Source organism: Musa acuminata, unplaced genomic scaffold (assembly GCF_036884655.1).
Source record: "Musa acuminata AAA Group cultivar baxijiao unplaced genomic scaffold, Cavendish_Baxijiao_AAA HiC_scaffold_623, whole genome shotgun sequence".
Taxonomy (NCBI): domain Eukaryota; kingdom Viridiplantae; phylum Streptophyta; class Magnoliopsida; order Zingiberales; family Musaceae; genus Musa; species Musa acuminata.
This window is the reverse complement of record NW_027020862.1, coordinates 50,001-55,000: the sequence shown is the minus strand read 5'-3', so window position 1 is coordinate 55,000 and position 5,000 is coordinate 50,001.

Sequence of the window (5,000 nt, the reverse complement as noted above, 5' to 3'; positions counted from 1 at the left end):
ATTGCGCGGTGACCGTCGAGCGGAGCAAAACGTCAGCCATCTCAGCACCCTGGAACCCCCCGGGTGGCACAGGGCTGGATGGGGCTTTCGTATAGCAGGGACGGTGCTGCCTCTCGCTTCGCTCGCTGTCCGCCGCTCGCCGCTCGCTCGTGCAGCCAAAAATGGCCAGTTTTGGCCCGTTTTTGGGCCGTTTTGGCCAGTTTTTTGGCCTGTTCTTGCATTGCGCGGTGACCGTCGAGAGCGGAGCAAAACGTCAGCCATCTCAGCACCCTGGAACCCCCCGGGTGGCACAGGGCTGGATGGGGCTTTCGTATAGCAGGGACGGTGCTGCCTCTCGCTTCGCTCGCTGTCCGCCGCTCGCCGCTCGCTCGTGCAGCCAAAAATGGCCAGTTTTGGCCCGTTTTTGGGCCGTTTTTGGCCAGTTTTTGGCCTGTTCTTGCATTGCGCGGTGACCGTCGAGAGCGGAGCAAAACGTCAGCCATCTCAGCACCCTGGAACCCCCCGGGTGGCACAGGGCTGGATGGGGCTTTCGTATAGCAGGGACGTGCTGCCTCTCGCTTCTCGCTGTCCGCCGCTCGCCGCTCGCTCGTGCAGCCAAAAATGCCAGTTTTGGCCCGTTTTTGGGCCGTTTTGGCCAGTTTTTGGCCTGTTCTTGCATTGCGCGGTGACCGTCGAGAGCGGAGCAAAACGTCAGCCATCTCAGCACCCTGGAACCCCCCGGGTGGCACAGGGCTGGATGGGGCTTTCGTATAGCAGGGACGGTGCTGCCTCTCGCTTCGCTCGCTGTCCGCCGCTCGCCCGCTACGCTCGTGCAGCCAAAAATGGCCAGTTTTGGCCCGTTTTTGGGCCGTTTTGGGCCAGTTTTTGGCCTGTTCTTGCATTGCGCGGTGACCGTCGAAGCGGAGCAAAACGTCAGCCATCTCAGCACCCTGGAACCCCCCGGGTGGCACAGGGCTGGATGGGGCTTTCGTATAGCAGGGACGGTGCTGCCTCTCGCTTCGCTCGCTGTCCGCCGCTCGCCGCTCGCTCGTGCAGCCAAAAATGGCCAGTTTTGGCCCGTTTTTTGGGCCGTTTTGGCCAGTTTTTGGCCTGTTCTTGCATTGCGCGGTGACCGTCGAGAGCGGAGCAAAACGTCAGCCATCTCAGCACCCTGGAACCCCCGCGGTGGCACAGGGCTGGATGGGGCTTTCGTATAGCAGGGACGGTGCTGCCTCTCGCTTCGCTCGCTGTCCGCCGCTCGCCGCTCGCTCGTGCAGCCAAAAATGCCAGTTTTGGCCCGTTTTTGGGCCGTTTTGGCCAGTTTTTGGCCTGTTCTTGCATTGCGCGGTGACCGTCGAGAGCGGAGCAAAACGTCAGCCATCTCAGCACCCTGGAACCCCCCGGGTGGCACAGGGCTGGATGGGGCTTTCGTATAGCAGGGACGGTGCTGCCTCTCGCTTCGCTCGCTGTCCGCCGATCGCCGCTCGCTCGTGCAGCCAAAAATGGCCAGTTTTGGCCCGTTTTTGGGCCGTTTTGGCCAGTTTTTGGCCTGTTCTGGCATTGCGCGGTGACCGTCCGAGAGCGGAGCAAACGTCAGCCATCTCAGCACCCTGGAACCCCCCGGGTGGCACAGGGCTGGATGGGGCTTTCGTATAGCAGGGACGGTGCTGCCTCTCGCTTCGCTCGCTGTCCGCCGCTCGCCGCTCGCTCGTGCAGCCAAAAATGGCCAGTTTTGGCCCGTTTTTGGGCCGTTTTGGCCAGTTTTTGGCCTGTTCTTGCATTGCGCGGTGACCGTCGAGAGCGGAGCAAAACGTCAGCCATCTCAGCACCCTGGAACCCCCCGGGTGGCACAGGGCTGGATTGGGGCTTTCGTATAGCAGGGACGGTGCTGCCTCTCGCTTCGCTCGCTGTCCGCCGCTCGCCGCTCGCTCGTGCAGCCAAAAATGGCCAGTTTTGGCCCGTTTTTGGGCCGTTTTGGACAGTTTTTGGCCTGTTCTTGCATTGCGCGGTGACCGTCGAGAGCGGAGCAAAACGTCAGCCATCTCAGCACCCTGGAACCCCCCGGGTGGCACAGGGCTGGATGGGGCTTTCGTATAGCAGGGACGGTGCTGCCTCTCGCTTCGCTCGCTGTCCCGCCGCTCGCCGCTCGCTCGCGCAGCCAAAAATGGCCAGTTTTGGCCCGTTTTTGGGCCGTTTTGGCCAGTTTTTGGCCTGTTCTTGCATTGCGCGGTGACCGTCGAGAGCGGAGCAAAACGTCAGCCATCTCAGCACCCTGGAACCCCCGGGTGGCACAGGGCTGGATGGGGCTTTCGTATAGCAGGGACGGTGCTGCCTCTCGCTTCGCTCGCTGTCCGCCGCTCGCCGCTCGCTCGTGCAGCCAAAAATGGCCAGTTTTGGCCCGTTTTTGGGCCGTTTTGGCCAGTTTTTGGCCTGTTCTTGCATTGCGCGGTGACCGTCGAGAGCGGAGCAAAACGTCAGCCATCTCAGCACCCTGGAACCCCCCCCGGGTGGCACAGGGCTGGATGGGGCTTTCGTATAGCAGGGACGGTGCTGCCTCTCGCTTCGCTCGCTGTCCGCCGCTCGCCGCTCGCTCGTGCAGCCAAAAATGGCCAGTTTTTGCCCGTTTTTGGGCCGTTTTGGCCAGTTTTTGGCCTGTTCTTGCATTGCGCGGTGACCGTCGAGCGGAGCAAAACGTCAGCCATCTCAGCACCCTGGAACCCCCCGGGTGGCACAGGGCTGGATGGGGCTTTCGTATAGCAGGGACGGTGCTGCCTCTCGCTTCGCTCGCTGTCCGCCGCTCGCCGCTCGCTCGTGCAGCCAAAAATGGCCAGTTTTGGCCCGTTTTTGGGCCGTTTTGGCCAGTTTTTGGCCTGTTCTTGCATTGCGCGGTGACCGTCGAGAGCGGAGCAAAACGTCAGCCATCTCAGCACCCTGGAACCCCCCGGGTGGCACAGGGCTGGATGGGGCTTTCGTATAGCAGGGACGTGCTGCCCTCTCGCTTCGCTCGCTGTCCGCCGCTCGCCGCTCGCTCGCGCAGCCAAAAATGGCCAGTTTTGGCCCGTTTTTGGGCCGTTTTGGCCAGTTTTTGGCCTGTTCTTGCATTGCGCGGTGACCGTCGAGAGCGGAGCAAAACGTCAGCCATCTCAGCACCCTGGAACCCCCCGGGTGGCACAGGGCTGGATGGGGCTTTCGTATAGCAGGGACGGTGCTGCCTCTCGCTTCGCTCGCTGTCCGCCGCTCGCCGCTCGCTCGTGCAGCCAAAAATGGCCAGTTTTGGCCCGTTTTTGGGCCGTTTTGGCCAGTTTTTGGCCTGTTCTTGCATTGCGCGGTGACCGTCGAGAGCGGAGCAAAACGTCAGCCTCTCAGCACCCTGGAACCCCCCCGGGTGGCACAGGGCTGGATGGGGCTTTCGTATAGCAGGGACGGTGCTGCCTCTCGCTTCGCTCGCTGTCCGCCGCTCGCCGCTCGCTCGTGCAGCCAAAAATGGCCAGTTTTGGCCCGTTTTTGGGCCGTTTTGGCCAGTTTTTGGCCTGTTCTTGCATTGCGCGGTGACCGTCGAGAGCGGAGCAAAACGTCAGCCATCTCAGCACCCCTGGAACCCCCCGGGTGGCACAGGGCTGGATGGGGCTTTCGTATAGCAGGGACGGTGCTGCCTCTCGCTTCGCTCGCTGTCCGCCGCTCGCCGCTCGCTCGTGCAGCCAAAAATGGCCAGTTTTGGCCCGTTTTTGGGCCGTTTGGCCAGTTTTTGGCAGTGTTCTTGCATTGCGCGGTGACCGTCGAGAGCGGAGCAAAACGTCAGCCATCTCAGCACCCTGGAACCCCCCGGGTGGCACAGGGCTGGATGGGGCTTTCGTATAGCAGGGACGGTGCTGCCTCTCGCTTCGCTCGCTGTCCGCCGCTCGCCGCTCGCTCGCGCAGCCAAAAATGGCCAGTTTTGGCCCGTTTTTGGGCCGTTTTGGCCAGTTTTTGGCCTGTTCTTGCATTGCGCGGTGACCGTCGAGAGCGGAGCAAAACGTCAGCCATCTCAGCACCCTGGAACCCCCCGGGTGGCACAGGGCTGGATGGGGCTTTCGTATAGCAGGGACGGTGCTAGCCTCTCGCTTCGCTCGCTGTCCGCCGCTCGCCGCTCGCGCAGCCAAAAATGGCCAGTTTTGGCCCGTTTTTGGGCCGTTTTGGCCAGTTTTTGGACTGTTCTTGCATTGCGCGGTGACCGTCGAGAGCGGAGCAAAAACGTCAGCCATCTCAGCACCCTGGAACCCCCCGGGTGGCACAGGGCTGGATGGGGCTTTCGTATAGCAGGGACGGTGCTGCCTCTCGCTTCGCTCGCTGTTCGCCGCTCGCCGCTCGCTCGCGCAAGCCAAAAATGGCCAGTTTTGGCCCGTTTTTGGGCTGTTTTGGCCAGTTTTTGGCTGTTCTTGCGTGGTGCGGTGACCGTCGTGAGCGGAGCAAAACGTCAGCCATCTCAGCACCCTGGAACCCCCCGGGTGGCACAGGGCTGGATGGGGGCTTTCGTATAGCAGGGACGGTGCTGCCTCTCGCTTCGCTCGCTGTTCGCCGCTCGCCGCTCGCTCGCGCAGCCAAAAATGGCCAGTTTTGGCCCGTTTTTGGGCTGTTTTGGCCTGTTTTTTGGGCTGTTCTTGTGTGGCGCGGTGACCGTCGTGAGCGGAGCAAAATGTCAGCGCATCTCAGCACCCTGGAACCCCCCGGGTGGCACAGGGCTGGATGGGGCTTTCGTATAGCAGGACGGTGCTGCCTCGCGCTTCGCTCGCTGTTCGCCGCTCCGCTCGCTCGCGCAGCAAAAAATGGCCAGTTTTGGCCCGTTTTTGGGCTGTTTTGGCAGTTTTTGGCCTGTTCTTGCGTGCCGCGGCGACCGTCGTGAGCGGAGCAAAACAGCCATCTCAGCACCCTGGAACCCCCCGGTGGCACAGGGCTGGATGGGGCTTTCGTATAGCAGGGACGGTGCTGCCTCTCGCTTCGCTCGCTGTCCGCCGCTCGCTGCTCGCTCGCGCAGCCAAAAATGG